Here is a 17,444-nt window from a genome sequence, read left to right on the forward strand (position 1 = left end):
TGCACATCTTATTAGATGTTATATTAGATCTAATTGGCATTAGCATTAGTAGTATTAGGAGTAGTAGTAGTAGGCCTAGTAGTATTTTGACCCTCCCTGAAGCTACAGATATTTTTCCTTGAGCCTCCCTGAGTGACAGGTGAAAAATGCATGACCCTGTCTCCACCATAAATCAGTCATTAAAGTTTTAAAACCTACCCCTTAATGTTTGGAGTTAAAAGTTAAAGACAGAATCCTGGAGTTAAAAAAGCCTCAGTTTTCACTCTCATCATGCATGCTGCTTAGTCACTGCACGGCCAAATCACACATGATGTGTCCAAGGGTGGTCAGATATCTGAAAATCCGACAGTAACTTCTGTTCTTACAGTTTCTGCCTGTCCATGATTAATGGTGTCATTTTAGCGATTTCAAACCCACCCAGAAGGCATGTCTTTTAAAAAAAACTGCAGACAAATAAATACAAAATACAACCATTTCAACATCTATGCCCCTCCCCTAAGCCAAAGCAAAAAATAAGTCCCTCCCCAGTGCTTAAAAACTTATTTGGCATGCCTCCCCCTTTTTGCACCATCCCCCACCCCTCATAAGTAACAAACAGTCCCTAATGTAAAGTTAAAGGTATGGTTAATGACAAATCTGTAAAGGTGTTGCCAGAATTTCCTGACGTGACAACAGCGCAGAATGTGTGTACAACTGTTTCTTAATACTAATCACAGAAATAGCCAGTTATATTTTCATATTAAGCACAGATAAAAACAGATTGATGGCATGCCCACAGAGGGGCACATAAGCACAGAGCAGGCATATAACCATGGACAAAAGCACATAGCAAGGCACTAAAGCTACAAGACATAAGCACTATTAATAAAACAATGACATAACCATATAACCAGAAACTTTAAGAACGTGCTATTCAAAAGTACAGCATAAAACACAGCATAGACCAAAGCACACAGCCACAAACAAACACACAAAAGCACAAAGCGAAGCACATCAGCAAGGACAACAGCACACAAACGCAATTAGCAAGACAGTGACATCACCATAAAACCAAAGCACATTAAGGAAAACGTACTTAACAAAAGCACATAAGCCCAACATACAGTAATGAAATGAGGACTTAACCACTAGTTCAGATTTAGAGTATAATGTATTTAACTATTCATTTATTCATTTCCTTTCTTTGGTATAGTTGATATTCTGGGTTATCCTTTGGTTAACATAGGATAGGCAAAAATAAGCCCGTAGCTTCAGGCTATTCCTTTTTCGATTATTGACTGTGAGAAAAATTGTGTGAAATAATCTTTGTTTCTCCAGATGTATGTTACCGAAAAAAAAAAAAAAACTTTTCAAATCCCCAAGGGGAAATTCAGTTTTCATTCATTCATTCATTTATTCTACAATCATATTTCTGTGTGACTGGCAGGAGAATATTGTTGAATACTTTTGAAGAGCATCTCCTTCACTTTATTAATTTATTTTCATTTTTTATTTAATTTGATTTTTTTTTCATGTACTTAAATAATCCCCAAGGGGAAATTCAATTTTCATTAATTCATTAATTTATTCTACAATTATATTTCTATGTGACTATTGGTGAATACTTTTGAAGAACATCTCCTTCACTTTATTCATTCAATTTGACTTTTAATTTAATTAAATTATTTTTTTAAATGTTTATATATTTAAATAATCTCCAAGGGGAAATTCATTCATTCATTCATTCATCTTCTAACCGCTTCATCCTCTTGAGGGTCGCGGGGGGGCTGGAGCCTATCCCAGCTACATCGGGCGAGAGGCAGGGTACACCCTGGACAGGTCGCCAGACTATCACAGGGCTGACACATAGAGACAGACAACCATTCACACTCACATTCACACCTATGGACAATTTAGAGTCACCAATTAACCTAGTCCCCAATCTGCATGTCTTTGGACTGTGGGAGGAAGCCGGAGTGCCCGGAGAGAACCCACGCTGACACGGGGAGAACATGCAAACTCCACACAGAAGGGCTCTCACGTCCGGGATCGAACCGGCAACCCTCTTGCTGTGAGGCGAGAGTGCTAACCACCACACTACCGTGCCGCCCCAGAGGCAATTCAATTTTCATTAATTAATTAATTTATTCTACAATTATATTTCTGTATGACTGGCAGGGGACATCTCCTTCACTTTATTCATTTAATTTAATTAAGTTTTTTAAATTTTCTATACTTTATTAATTCCCAAGAGGAAATTCAATTTGAATTTATTCATTAAGTATTTATGAGAAGGCATCCATATCTTCTTTCACCATAAAGTTTATAATTTCATCTTCATCTGAGTCTTTTAGCGGTCATAAATTGTATTAATCACTTTTAATTTTCCAATTAATGTGCATGAGAATATTATGAAAGTGATGAAGGCGGAAGTTGCAGTACCCAGAGTGGCCGCTAGGTCAGACCCAGCCCAGCAGCCTGAGCCCTGGTCCTGGTCCTGGGGGCTCGGCTCATTGGCTCCGTCCTCCCTCTCTGTCTTCTCCCCGCCCAGGAGGCAGCGTGACCGCGCACAGCCGCGCGTCCCCGCCGCGGCCGCACTGATTAGCAAGGCAAAGTGGAGTTTTCAGCGACCGTCACCGATCCGCGAAGGACTGCTTTATTTAAACACTCAACAACAGCGAAGCCGGCACGGATCAATAACAACAAAATGCGCATGTATCCGGCGCGGACCTGAATGTGGAGGAGTTGTTTCGGAGGCGAGCGGCGGCACAAGGAGAGGAAAACAAATTAATTCAGAGGGAATGCAGGGAATTAAATAGAGACTTAGGCATTTTGTGTGGCCACAAGTGTGTGTGTGTGCGCGCGCGTGTGTGGCTCTGTCTGCAAGCCATCCTGAGAGCACACGGAAAAACTTGAGTCCCACTTTACAACTGACTTCACGTCTGGAGGTAAGAGTGTGATGTTTGGTAGTTGGACACTGGTGTGTGTGTGTGTGTGTGTGTGTGTGTGGTGGGCTGCTCCACTGGGGGAACACTGAGCGGCTGTGGGGGCTGCAAGAAACCAGTGGATCAAGAAACTTGTGCTTTTAATCTGCACTCATTTGCAAGATGGTTTCCATGCGTTTGAGGTGTGTGTGGCATCAGTCGGTGCTTTAGTTGAATGGATAGTGACAAACAGAGGTGTGTGTGTGGTATATCTGCTTGTGAAAAGTTTGCAGCTCAGTCATGTCTACAGGGAGCTGGACCTACATCTAAAGCCATAAAGACATGTGACACCCTGCAGAAACGATGCATTCTGATTAATTTATTGATTTATTTGTGACAGATTTCTCACTAGTTTTCACCAATATGATTCAGCTAAAAATCTAAAATTCATCTGTAGTCCCTGTGCAGGTTGTCGTGCATTAAAACAAACAAGGCAGACAACATCTCAGTGCACATACAGGATGATACAGGATGATACAGCATAAATACAGGGAACAGATCCATGCACATATTGCAACTATAGCTCTACATAAATCCAGTTATTTAAGATAATGCACCCAAATCTGGTGTTTTGCATTCATGTTCATCACAGGATGAAGTTTGAATGTGTTGGCTGCAGCAGGGTGGAGTAAATGTTTACATGTATTATTTAGTGGAGGTCAGTAAGTACAGCTTATAATGCAGCCGAGGCAATAAAGACTGCAAAGCTGCTGTAATTGTACAGGGAGGTCTGATGGGGTGAGGAAGCTGCTGAATCATGGGTGCTCGTCTTGGGACAGAGAGTCGACTTCAGGCTGCAAACTCGCAGCACCGGATTATCATTCTGTGCAAGATCCCTTCAACGTTGCTTTAAGATGTTTTGTCACTCCTTTAGAGGCTGTGTTCAGTGTGTCTGTGCTGCTCGGTGGTGAGTTTATAGTAACAGTGCCATGTCGTACTCGCTGATTATTCTTTTCTGGCGTTTTAGGCCTTTTTATTATGGAGTTGTCAGGAGAGTGGTGACAGGAAAATGAGGGGAGGAACATGCAGCTAAGGTCCTCAGCTGGACTGGAAGCGGGGACGTAGCAATTCATGGTCAGTAACCCATGAACAGCCAGCGTGCCCCTAATCTTCTTCCAACACTGTAGTGTGTCTGTGGAGGAATTATATAATTGTACCCCTTTGAGATTTAGACAGAAGTGTAGATTCGGGGGGGGGGCGCAGAGGACATGTCCCTCTCAATGTTTGGAACGTGCATTTTTTCCTTACAATAATGACATGAAAGTACTAGAGGACTTTTATTTTGACAAACTTAGACATTTGCACATTAAATTGAAGCAGGAAAGGCACAAAGTCGTGCATAAAACACTCACTAGAGGGAAGAAATGAAGTGTTTGGCGCTCAGTATGTCCTCGGGGAGGACCTCCAACCTCCCTTGTTTTATACGCACCCCCCCAAAGTTCAAACAAAATCTACTTCCTTGGATGTAGAGCAGGATTGGTGCCTTACTTCAGCCAAGTTCTTGTTTTTTCACTTCGTAAAACCACTTACAATTGTTGCTTTGGATCCCTGTATCCTTTCATATCTGTGTCTAAGTCCAAGAAACTGACTTTAATTCGAGTAGCTCTGAGGTTCCCCCTGAGAGCCCGCGCCGCTCTCAGATCAGCACAGGTGATGAGAGTAAAGTGGGTCTGTCCTGCAGGAATGTGAGGTCTGAGAAGACACAGCTGCTGTGAGCATGAGAGGCGGCGCAGGCCGAGACTCCAGCAACTGGTCCCTGTCGACATCTGACACCCCACAGGCCCCCTCTGTCTGCTATTTCTAAAAGACTGGCCTCAGTCTGTAGCACGTCGGGCTGCGTCTGTGTCGGGCGATATCACCGACACCACCTGAGAGAGCGGAGCTGTGGTTCACAAGGTTGAGAGCTCAGTTTGGAGCTAATCTGTAGGGAGATTTTGTGGCTATGTGAAGATTTTGGAGCACTGGAATAAAACAATCTGCTTCTTTAGTTCGACTTGGAAATACCTGGTAGAAAGCGTGTAACCTCCTAAGATTGAAAGTACACAAACTTTTGCCAGGAAGATGCAGCACTTCTTACAAAGTTTTCATCGTCACAGCTACGTAATCTTGGACTGAGGGAGCAGTGTGTAGGACTTAGATGCATCTAGCAGTGATGAACGCAGATTGCAACCAGATAAAAATCCATGTGCCAAGCGTGAACTCCTGGTTAGGATTCCTTAAGTGTTTGCTGTTCAGGAGGTTTTTACCATGAGCCCAATTATCCCCAGAGGTCTCTTCCTCTCCAAAGCAAACAGATCCAGTGATTTAAACCAGTAAAAACACTGAATAAAGCAGTGTCATGTTACAAATCAGTGTTTCTTCAACACTGTTCAGCTTTTTGTAGACAGGCTGCTAGCCTAGCACTGGCTAATGTTTGCTCACCTTTCTTCTCTGATAACTTTAGATTTAGATGTTCAGGAGGTTTTAACCAGGAGCCAAATCATCTGTGGAGGTTTCCTCCCCTCCACAACACACGGACCACGAACCACACAACATTGCGTACGCACAAAACGAGGCTTGAAAGAGGTGTACGCCACTTCCCACAAAAAGACTTGTGATCTATAAAATGACACCTGATGGGAGAAACTTTGACCCATGCTTACCAAACATTTTGGAAACAGGAAAACCCAGAGTGGAGGATCGATTCTGTGCAGAGTTTGCATGTTCTCCCCATGTCAGCGCGCCATGTGTCTTGGTGCCGCCCCTCGAATTGGGCCATTTGCATTACTCATAGCCAGACCCTAAATCTTTCTAGATTTGGGTCTGGATTTCCAGGCTAGCTTCCTCCCACAGTCCAAAGACATGCAGGTTAATTGGTGACTCTAAATTGTCCGTAGGTGTGAATGTGAGTGTGAATGGTTGTCTGTCTCTATGTGTCAGCCCTGTGATAGTCTGGTGACCTGTCCAGGGTGTACCCTGCCTCTCGCCCGATGTCAGCTGGGATAGGCTCCAGCCCCCCCGTGACCACCAACAGAATAAGGCAGTTTCAAGTTAAAAATCTGTGTTTTTCCGACGCTGTTCGGCTCGACGCAGGGGGGGCTGCGAACTATGGTGGCCAACACAGTGGCCCTATCTAGAGCCAGTGTTTGGTTTGTCTTTTCTGGGCTAATGTAGAAACATGGGGGTGCAACATGGAAGACTCCATCGAAGAGGACCCGCTCCTTATGAAGATATAAACAGCTCATTTTAAGGTGACAAAAACACAGTGACTGTCATTTTCAGGTGATTATACACTAAAGGAAACATACCTATTATATTAGATACAATTTCTGCCAACATCTCCCCCTAAATCCTACACACTGGACCTTTTAAAGTCAATGTTCTTCTCCGGGAAACAATAAATACCTTAAGGCTTTGTCACCTTATACATCACGTCCTGTCTCCTGTAACAACCTGGGGCATGGCCGTACTGTTACATGAGTTCAGCTCAAGTTCATAAAAATTCATATGTCACATTGAAAGTGAGGCCACTGGCTGGACTTCCTCTTAATCAGTCACCAGTAAAGATGGTTGTCACAGTGCAAACAGGACTGAGATTTTGTAAGAGTCATCTGTATAATATCTTACTTTTTCTGTGCTTCAGAACTCAAGTTCCATCCTTTAGCATGTGTCAGCTACATGTCGTCGTACATCTCTAAAAAAGGAGACACTTCCTCTGTGTTTGAGTGTGTCATCAATACACTGCAGCACCCGTCAGATGCAGACCAGCTGAGGCATAAGAGCAAACCATCACTGCAGTTTTTAAACCCTGGTGTCATAAGAAATTCATCAGCAGCAGAACAGCTCTATCTTTATATATAACCTCATGTTCTTATGACAGTGAAACGTGTCTGTGGCTTTATAGAATAATTCTGTAGACCTTTTGTACGGCTATCAAATTTAGAGTGAGGTAAAGAGACTTATCGCTGCTGGGGTGACCACAGCAGTGCACTTCTATTATAGATAATCAGCATATCAGCTTTAAGTTATTATTTTGGGGATTTATCATCATGTTGGGGTTTTCTGCTGTTATCTTTTTACTGTTTTAACTGACAAACTTTTGTAAGCACATGATTTTATAATACATCTCGAACTGAAGAGGGCAGATCTGGTTCATTTCCTGCTTAATGTTCACTGTGACCCAGATACTTAGTGATTGTTAGTGTGCTTAAAGGGAGAGTTTGCATTCTTTAAAGTGGGGTTGTATGGGGTTCTAACTCATAGTACGTGTATTACGCAGAGTAGATGTCAGTCGGCACACCCCCAGTTTGGAGAAGTAGGCTGGAGTCTGACACAGAAGCTAAGCAATGTACTGCTGTGGATTGGGGTCCAACTGCACTCTCGTCAAAGCCGCCAGACCCCACTGACAAAAACAGTAATTTTAGCTCGCTGAACACAGGAGCTGCTGGTCTACTCCTAGTCTTATCAGTTAGTCGGTTTGTGTTACTGTGTGACTTTGGTGAATCCGAACTAATCTTTGTACATGCCGAAGTCACACAAACACACCAACAAAACAACTGACCAAGGAGCGATAGACCAGCAGCTCCTGTTTTCAGCAGTGTTAAATCACTGGTTTTCTCAATGGAGTCTGGCTTTGAAAAGAGCAATATATCTGCTTCATTTTGCCCCTGGAAATCACAGTGTGACATTGAGGTAGAGCAGTGAAAATATTCTAAATATGTTTTGTTGCTGACCCCTCCACAGCCGTAGATTAAATAGGCCTACATGCAATATATTACCACTGTTTAGTAGTTGCAGTCTCTGTAAAATTGCAACCGCAGGAAGACGGTTACAACAGTTACCATGGTCTGTATCCCCAGATTCATTTCTTTGTTCTTTATGAGCATGAATACAGACAGACAGGGCGTTTTGTTCTTGTTATAATTGAGGTAAAAACCAGCCCTGCACTGCGACTCCTTCACATCCACAGCAGCTCCTGTGAGCTCCTGCAGGGACAGAGTCTCTCACACAATCTGAAAATAGGCCTGACCCCCACCATCAGCCCCTGAGGTGTTACCTGCTGAACCCAGTCGCAGCTTGTGTTTTGGGGGCAGAACAGGAGTCACGTGCTGCCGGCTCACATGATCGGGATGTCCTGAAAAGTGTTGCGGCCTCATGATGGGATTGTGTGGCGTAAGTGATTGGCATGCACATGAAGTCATTAAAGAGGAACCTGCTTGTGTTGCACACTGAACAAAGCTCCCCTTTCTTTAGTAGGCCATTATATGAGGGAGGCTTTGGCCTCAAAGGCTCAGCTTCCCCACGTTTTGCATTTCCCCTCATTAACTCACTGCTGCTAACAGTAGCCGGAGTGAGACGGAGAGAAGAAAGTGCATTGTGTTGTTGTTTGCAATTTTGTTTATGTGAAAATGAGCTTAACTAGTTCTTTTAATTAAAACCTTTAAATGGGAAATGGAGTCAACAAACAATAGTGATCTGTTTGGAAGCTCAGTTTGTGTGGCTCTTAAATTAAATTTCGTCCTCCAATGTCTTGTTTTGCAACACCGCAGAGTAAAAGTTCTCCTAATAGTCCTGAGCTACAGGTATTATTATCAGGTTAAACGACTGAGGCCTCCAGCTGCCAGTGGCCCCATTACTGCCGGGATTTGGCAGCGGAGCAGTGGAAGCTGAAGTTGTGATTTGCAGAATTTTTGTGCGTGTGCTGTGACACAGCTGTGACAATAGCTTGTGGCCCCCCACAGCCTTATGGTACAGACAGGACAGGGCCCACGGTTAATCCCCAGGCATGTGCTGTTATGTAATGGTACACAATACTGTCCATTTGCAGAGCAGTGCTGCCATGACACCTTTTTAACTATCAGCTAAAAGTGTGATTATCTTCTTGACGTCTTAATATGGCAGCACTGGCCCCTGGAGTGTACAGCATCATAGTGTGTCATTGTATTGTGTTTAGGTTTTGTGACACCCACTCAGTGCCAAATATAATTTCAAAACCTTAAAGAAATTCTGTGATGTGTTGGTTTTTACTTCGGGGATACAGGCTAGTCAGGTTTTAAGGGTTTAAAACAAACAATAAAGCAATGGTTGTCAATGTCCTTTACCAACTGTAAAGCTTCTGCTGCATTTTCCTTTCCATGAAGTTAAAAGAAAGGGAAACACTGGTCTTTGGAAGATGATGGAGTTTGGAGTTGCCCTGAGGAATCTTGTGTTATCAATGAAAAACCTTCTATAATACAGAAGTTGTCCCTTCAATCAAGGTTGTTCATTGTCACCAATCCTGTTTGTGATCTTCATGGAAAGGATCTCAAGGCGCAGCCGGGGGGAGGAAGGGATCCAGTTTGGGGACCTCGGAATTGCATCCCTGCTTTTCGCAGATGATGTGGTTCTGTTGGCACCATCACACCGAAAGAATGAGATTGTGGATACAAGCGGTGGAAATGAGTTTCCTCCGTAGGGTGTCTGGGCTCAGCCTTAGAGACAGGGTGAGGAGCTTGGACATCGGGAGGGAGCTCGGAGTAGAGCCACTGCTCCTTCACGTCGAAAGGGGTCAGTTGAGGTGGCTCGGGCATCTGATCAGGATGCCTCCTGGGCGCCTCCAGCTGGAGGTGTTGTGGGCACGTCCCACTGGTAGGAGGCCCCGGGGCAGACCCAGAACATGCTGGAGGGATTACATATCTCATATGGCCTGGGAACGCCTTGGGGTCCCCCAGGAGGAACTGGAAAGAGTTGCTGGGTAGAGGGATGTCTGGGGTGCTTTGCTTGGCCTGCCGCCCCCACGACCCGGCCCCGGATAAGCGGATGAAAATGGATGGATGGATGGATGGAATACAAAAGTTCAGCATCTTGTGGCGACCTCTAGCTTACCTGGTAGAGTGTGCTCCTCATAGGCTGAGTCCTTTCAGCGGCCTGAGTTTGACTCCAACCTGTGGCCCTTCACTGCCATCCTGTCGTATATATATGTATTTATTTTTTAAGATTATTTTTGGGGCTTTTTGCCTTCACGACAGGAAGCGTGAAAGAGGGAGAGAGAGGCGACCACTTGCAGCAGAAGCCCATTGGCTGGAATTGAACCCATGGCTGCTGCGGCAGGGACATTGCTTCTGTACATGGGACCTGCTCCACTCACTGAACAACTGATCATCCTGTCATACTTGAGTTGCCCTATACAAAAGGCAAAAAGCATGAATATCATTTTTATTTTAAAGGACAGGGAATAAATCTGATGTGAAGCAGTCTCGAACTGTTTTTGTACATTTACTTTCATTAAAGGTAAGGCTGTTGTTTAAAAGAGAGGGGTGGAGCTAAAGGAAGGGATGTGCCTCACCAACATCAGGAGCGCAGTAAGAACTGGCTTAAAAACTGTGGGGAGTTGTTTTTCCATTGCAGTGAAATTTTGAACGAGAACATTGCCTTTGTTGAATAAAATGTGCTCACCAGATCAGATATTCTCCTCCATTCAGGAAGGGAGAAAGTCTCGAGCTGTGTAGTACCCTGCTGCTCTTATCTGTGAGGAATTCTGTCAGTTTACAGTAGTCTGTAGTCTGTGCTCTGTCAGAATGAGGCGAGAGGGGAGGAAGAGCGCAGATAGTTGTGGCTAACTGACAACAAACAGGCTGCGATAAGACGGGTTTCAAATGCAGCCCGAGACGTGCTCGCTAATAGTTGGAATGCTCCTCTTGTCTAATCTATACTGTATTTATCAGTGCAGTAACTGAGCAGATGATATAGGCTACTTTGAGATTACTCCTGAGTCTAACTGTTAATGGATTTGTGGCCTGTAAGTGTTGTGGAATAAAATATATTGGTTTTATTAAAGAAAATGATGGAATATAAGATTCACTCCTGGTAGGATTCCCCGGGGCAGACCCAGAACATGCTGGAGGGATTACATATCTCATCTGGACTGGGAACACCTTGGGGTCCCCCAGGAGGAGCTGGAAAGCAATGTTAGGGTAGAGGGACGTCTGGGGTGCTTTGCTTGGCCTGCTGCCCCTGCGACCTGGCCCCGGATAAGCGGATGAAAATGGATGGATGGATGGATGGATGGATGGTTGTCTGTTCCTGGTTTTAAAGGCTGTATCACAGGAAAGTGGAAGTCATTTCAGTTTCAGTCTCAACAAACAGGAGCTGGCAGTCTCAAAGGAACCATTGTTTGATCATTAAAACATCAGGTCATAACAGTTACCCTGACAGAATGATGTATGGTTCCTCCACTGAACTCTGCCGAGTCCTGTTGTGCCACAATGTTCAGTTTAATGTCCCTGTCCTTTCACTTTGGCACCCACCTGCATTCATCCTGATTACCCACTGATGCATTTCAGGGCGGGCATTCACTGCAGTGACTTAGTGGTCCGGCTGAACGATTATGGTCAGACACCCTGGAGACGATTAGAGGGTTCCTATTGTCTCCATAAAGTCCGAGTCCTCCACTCAGCCTGAAAAGAGCCCCCTTAATAGTGAAGCTGTCTCAACTTAGCAAATATTTTTGCTCTACATGTCACGCTGGCTGAGCTGCACTACAGAGCAGGTGAGCGATGAGAGGAGCCCCAGACTGTAATGAGTTTCTCCTTGAGAGCTACGTTTTGGTGACAGGGTCTTAGCTGGTATGTTCTCAATAAGGGCTCAGATGGAGAGTTGGACTGTTTGACCTTCTCAGCTGGGAGAATGAAGTATTGTTCTGAGAGAGTGGACTTAGTAGTTTTGTTCTCGATGCTAATTTTCCGTAGGTATGTGGTCTCTTTGGAGGAATAAGTGTATTTAAAAGTGGATATTATTGGATATTATATATTTAAATCATGAGATTCTGTCGAGTGTTGAGAGAAATGTACAAAACATTTACTGCACTAACTGGGGAAAAAAGTCAAGAACATTCGCAGCCTCTAGCTTTTAAAATATGATGATTCCCTGCTTTTCCAAACTATCATCATTTCCCTAACACTTCAGGTCTATCTGGCTTTAAGCCCTGAAGGCAAACTACTCCTAACAGCCATAAGTCATGGATTAACAACAGCAGTGTTTAACAAAAGTGTCAAATTCAGCTCAGTAATAACTGTCAAGGTTCAGAGACACGAGTTGTTGTTGCTAGCCACACATTATTAGCTTTAGCACGTTTACATTGCATAAATTAGCCTAGCGGCTAGCAGACTCTATTCATAGCTCAACATATGTTATTTAATTTTTCTTACTCTTCATTGGTTTTAGTCACTGCGTCTCCCTACAGAACAGCTCGGTTGAATTTCAGCCTGCATGCACATTAATTTAGCCCAACATTGTTGATACAGAGCAGCTAATGTTGCTGTAGTGAGAAGTAATCGGAGTGAGATGCCCGTCCAGGCAGGTACATTACGTTGTGTTTTATCTCATAATGGCATGTGCCTTTTTTCTCAGAAATCGAAAATATTTCCACACTGCTGTCATCCTTCTCTTTGGTGCTTTCCATCTGCCTGCTATTGTTTGACAGTGACGCAGACTTTCAAAATAAAAGCACATCGTAAAGATGACAATAGAGATGGATGTTTTCACTTTGATATATCTATCCAGACCTATGGATCGTTACACCCCTCATTTTTGGGGTTTGGATTGTTACGGGTCCATAGAGAGACATCTAAAAATGTTACCTCAGCCTATGGGAAATTACAGTTTTAACTATTTTTGCTCAAGTAATATGCAAAAAACAATGGATTAATCATGAATGAATCGCCCTGAATCTATCCTTGAATTTGGGGGTTCATGTTTTTGTTTGATGTTTTGCTTTTCCTCATTCTTGCGGATAGTTAGTTAAATGTTGGTGCTGCATGGTGTCATGTTGAGATTCTTCCAGCATTTTAAGCAACCTAAAACAAGGGTGTCCATCAGTTTTCCGGGAGAATTTAAGAGTTACGGCTTCTTTATAGACTCATCTTTGGGGTTTTTTTTAAGATTTTTTTTTCCTATTTGCCTTTATTGGACAGAACAGACTTTAGTGTGAAAGGGGATGACATGCAGCAAAGGGTTGCAGACTGGAACTGAACCCTTGGCCGCTGCGGCAAGGACATTGCCTTTGTACATGGGATACCTGCTCTAACCACTGAGCTACTGGGCGCACCATAGACTCTTCATTTTGCTTACCTTGGACGATAGCTGGATTCTCCTGATAACATGAGATAAAATGAGAATCACAAGATCACATGAAAATCCAACCAACGGTCCAAAGTCCAAAGACTCCTCATTTATTATCATAAATGTCAAAGAAAAGCAACAAATTCTCACATTGCTCAGTTGCTGGAACCAGCAAGGGTTTGACATTTTTGCTTGAAAGTGATTGAAACAATTAACAAATACTTGGCAACTAATTTTCTTGAGATCATCTTATTGACATCTCATTATTCGACCAATTATTGCAGCTCCATTGTGAACCAATCGGTGTGCAGTGCAGAGCTAGTGGCAGCTATGGGGATGGTTTAGGTCTGTGTGATGACGACATCAAGAGATAACCGTTCCTTCAAAACAAGACAGTAGCGGCTTCTAAAGAGGTTAGCGCGGATGCTGCAATAGCTTCACTTATATCAGAACTGGAGTGTTTCTCTCACTAAAAGAAGAGTAGAGAATGGCATTGAAGCTTTTCCGGATGGAACAGATGTTTTCGCTCTTCTCCCAACAGGCCCAAGATAGATGGTGATGGACAGATGGCTCCTCCAGTCACCTACAGCCAAGTATTATTTGAAAGCGCCTGCCCTTTTCCCAACAGTTCCCAATGACAGCTTCTCAGATGGATCTGTGCAACAAATTATGTGGTTCTTCAGGTTATCATTTTGCACCAGTGTTTTATAATCACAGAGGAAGAAATCCACGTTAGAATATGAAGAGATATCAATGTTTGTTTCTTCAAAAGGCTCACATGCTTGTTCTTTCTTGTCCACAAACTCTTGGTCCTCATTTTCTATTGCTATTATCATCACTTTCTGCACAAACTTATGAAACCTGACGAAATGAAACAAGATCATGCATGTTGTCTGGGGTCGTCAGAGGGTGTTCTTGGAAATGAAGGAAGTCTCGGGCTGCAGTGAGAAATAGGTGAGATGTATAGTCCAGTGTTTCTTCACAGAATAACATGCAGATCTCAGATTGATGGCACAAAGTGAAAGAGTATCTGAGGATGGAAGTTTCCTATGACCTAGAAACTTTAGTTTATTTCTTCTTTGGCCACAGTTTACAAAATGCAGCTCCACATCATCTCTCCACAAGCTCTGGGTGTGCAGTAAACCATGAGGTCATAACATTATGCGAAGCCTCTCCGGAGACTCTGGCCAAGATCTTCCATCATCTCCTTGAAACCTGAAAACCAAACTTGCGTTATCATCACGCTGCAGCTCTGACTGTCTCTCTGTCGGCTGCGGCTCCGACTGCACCACCAGGCTCAGATTTCAAAAAGCCTGCGGTCTGCTGAAGGCAGAAAGACAGCAGTCGGCCCCCATCCTCAGCGAGAGCCACTGTAGCGCTGCCCTGTAATTACAGGTCATGTTTTTTTCCTAATACTCTAAACAGATGTGCTTAAAATTATGCTCAACATTCAGACCCCGAGTTAGACATGATGACATGTCATTACTATCAGCTGGCAGAGACACACATTGTTTGTGCTGATTTGAACTGAACATTCACTTAGTGTTACTTTTATTCTCTTATTGCATCACCAAGGGATTTAATGGACAGAAAAAACGCAAACAAATTGAACAAAAGACTTTCATATGTATCATATCAACATTTTTAAAGTGACATAATGTATTAGCTGACTTCTGTCTTTGCTGGTGAAAGGGATTGTGAATGACACATCACCTAGGTGGGACGCCAGCCAACAGCAACACTGGCTGTTTTTTTTGGAGACCCTTTGCAACATTTCCACCGGTGTTTGCGGCTCTGAACCTGGGTTTTTGTCACCGACACATTGCAGTGTTTCCCAGGGATGGTTGAGCCATCAAACCATAGTGTTTTTCACTGAACTGAACTGCTTTAGCAGTACGGCGTGGCATTTTCCAGCAGCATTTGTGGCACTGCAGTTTGGTGTTTTTCACTCAATGCATTGCAGTGTTTCCCAGCAGTGTTTGAGCCATCAAACCTGGGTATTTTTAGCAGCACGTCACAGCATGTCTCAGTGATGTTTGTGTCACCGAATCTGGGTTTGTCCACCGACTCATCCAGTGATTCCCACAGCATTTGAGCCACTTAACCTGGATGTTTTTTTCACCAACACATTGCAATGTTTCCTAGTGATGTTTGAGTGTCCTTTTTTATACTATTTATACTGTATGTTGTGTTATATGGACCTGTGTCTGCAATAAAGCTTTATTATTTATTTATTATTATAAACCCTAGTAATTGTCTCTGAACCGGGGTGTTTTATCATTATGTTGGGGCATTTTCCAGCGGCATTTGTGGCATCACTCCTGGATGTTTGAGCCATTGAACTTGGACGTTACATTGCAACATTTCCCAGCAACATTTAAGCCACTTAACCAGGATGTTTTATTACCCGGCACATCCCAGTGTTTCCTAGTGATATGGGGGCCATTGAACCCCAGTGTATTCCAGTGAACCGGGGTGTTTTAGCACCATGCCGTGACATTTTCCAGTGTCATTTGTGGCACTGCACCTTGGTGTTTTTCACCCAATGCATTACAACGTTTCCCAGCAGTGTTGGACCCGTCAAACCTGGGTTTTTTAGCAGCCCATCACAGCATTTCCCATTTGTGTTTGTGTCACCAAACTGAGATGTTTTTCACCTGATACATCACAGCGTTTGAGCCCCTTAACCTGTGTGTTCCCTACTGGCACATCCCTGCTTTCCCAGTGGCTTTTGTGCCACCAAACACTGGTGTCTTAAACCAAAGAGATGATCTTTTCCTAGCCATAACCAAATGATTTTGTGCCGAAACCTAACCACATCTTCACCACAGAATTGTTGAGAAATGTAGTTTTAATTTATACGCAGCAAAATAATGTGCAGTTGTAACGTGTCAGTGGTTTGCAAATACTTACTTTACAAATATTTTTCTGGCGATTAAGTTGAAGTCAGTATTTTCAGTTTCAAGGTATTGTTGCATGCAAACAATTTACCTGAAAACAGAAGCTCATACAGAAAGTAATCTTTATTTGTTCCCATTTCAGTAAAACTTTTGCTTTCAGTTCCTTTAAAATTCAGTTTATGATGATTTACATTTAAAAGAGGCCTTTAGACAGGAGGAGACAGCTGACTGCACAGTATCACACAGGGATGTAAGACTGTCTGATTTTGTTTCGGTGGGTTTGTGTAATTTTCTCTCAGCTGGCAACATAATACACACTGATTTGCAAACATCTCCATAAGGGTAGTTTTGCATTTCCAAAATCTGATATCTTGCATTATAACATTCCCCTTTGATCACTGGTGCCCACTCATGTATGCCATGATTCAGACTGATGTCTTTGAAATAGCTCTCGATGTAGGTGTCGAATGCCCTCAAGGAAGAATTCTTCCCTCTGTATCGTTATGCAACGCTTCACAGAAGAAACCTTTGGCAGCTAATTTGATCAAATTCACTGCAGCTAATTGACCATGAATATGATGAGTCCATGAACGAACCCGGAGGTTGAAAAGGAACTCTTTTCATGTCTCCATGTCTTTTGTCTGTGTGTACGCTTGACCTCGTCACAGGTATTTAAAATAAGACACAGTGTTGATCTCTCGATGCACATTAGAGGACATGCGCGTTCATCACTGAGAGGTTGGAGGCATCTTGGCACTGTGCTGTGTGAGCAGCTACAGTCATTACTGCTCATCTCCACTCAGCTATGAAAGACAAGATGAGTCCTTTTGGCCTTCTTTACTCTGAGTGTTTGTGTTTGCAGATGAGCTCCCAACTTGTTACCCATCCCACTGTATGTAGGCATACTTCATACACGTTGTTATACACACAGCCTCGCTGCTGGTTCGTATGTTTCTGGAGGAAACTTTCTGGTGTCCTGACTGCTCCTCGGCGCTGTCTTCCCCCAGGCCAGGGGCGGCTGAATGGATCTGTTTGGCCCAACAGACTCTCTTTCTGAGGGGGAAATGGAGTGTGCATAATCCAGGTCAATGATACCTCCTCGTCCCTCACTGTCTTCCTCCTCTTCTCCTCCCTCTTCTTCTTTCATCTCCCCTCGCCGACCGCTGCCTGTTTACCGGTTTCGTCAGTATTTAGTGAAGTTTTTAGCGTAGCTTTATTTGCCGATGCAAGATGTTAGAGGCTGATACCAACATTGATATTTGAAAGTTTTAAAAAGAAGAAATTATACATCAGCAGATATTAATTTTCTTTTGATAAGGATCCCTTAAATTAGAGCTGCAATTAATCAATTACTTGATCGTCAGAAAGACCACACAATCATTTTAGTATTTTCTTAAGCAGAAAAGCTGAACATTTGCTGCTTTTGTGGTTCTTAAATGTCAGAATTTTGATGCTTTTCTTCGTCATACATGATAATAAATGGGATGGCTTTGGATTTTTGGCA

At 43.3% G+C, this 17,444-nt stretch overlaps 1 protein-coding gene across 7 annotated transcripts in view; it reads left to right on the plus strand.

Moving 5' to 3' along the window:
- Positions 1-2,538: 2,538 nt before the first annotated feature.
- Positions 2,539-17,444, plus strand: part of myo9aa (myosin IXAa) — a 163,459-nt gene continuing 148,553 nt past the window's right edge. For all 7 annotated transcript variants that reach the window (XM_049597461.1, XM_049597481.1, XM_049597489.1 and 4 more), the window contains exon 1: positions 2,539-2,927. The gene's annotated coding sequence lies outside the window, so the exon portion shown is untranslated. The remainder of the gene's footprint in view (positions 2,928-17,444) is intronic.

This window comes from Epinephelus fuscoguttatus, linkage group LG2 (assembly GCF_011397635.1).
Source record: "Epinephelus fuscoguttatus linkage group LG2, E.fuscoguttatus.final_Chr_v1".
Classification (NCBI taxonomy): Eukaryota; Metazoa; Chordata; class Actinopteri; order Perciformes; family Serranidae; genus Epinephelus; species Epinephelus fuscoguttatus.